General features: G+C 39.4%; 1 protein-coding gene across 1 annotated transcript in view; it reads left to right on the plus strand.

Annotated features, from left to right (window-relative positions):
* The window catches only part of shank3a (SH3 and multiple ankyrin repeat domains 3a), a 75,893-nt gene that overhangs the window by 58,363 nt on the left and 17,256 nt on the right, over positions 1–274 (plus strand). The window lies entirely within an intron of this gene.

The raw sequence follows: 274 nt of genomic DNA on the forward strand, positions 1-274 counted from the left end.
ATTATATGTACAGCACATTGGCTCGACAAAAATCGTTTAAAAATGCTGCTATATTAATAAAACTTGATTTGATTTGTTGCTCTAAATGGAGATCGGCTAAGCTAGCGCAATATAGGCTATATGCCTCCGACTTGTCCACACTCACAACAACGGCCTATACAGACATAAATAAACCAGCCGACTGTATTCGCCATGACACAGACAGTCTGTGGTTTGTACTTGTTTAACTTTTGTCTAGTTTCTGAACCGATCATGAGGAGCATGTGTGCAGTAA

The sequence above is a fragment of the Notothenia coriiceps genome, unplaced genomic scaffold (assembly GCF_000735185.1).
Source record: "Notothenia coriiceps isolate Sejong01 unplaced genomic scaffold, NC01 NC01_scaffold00037244, whole genome shotgun sequence".
Classification (NCBI taxonomy): Eukaryota; Metazoa; Chordata; class Actinopteri; order Perciformes; family Nototheniidae; genus Notothenia; species Notothenia coriiceps.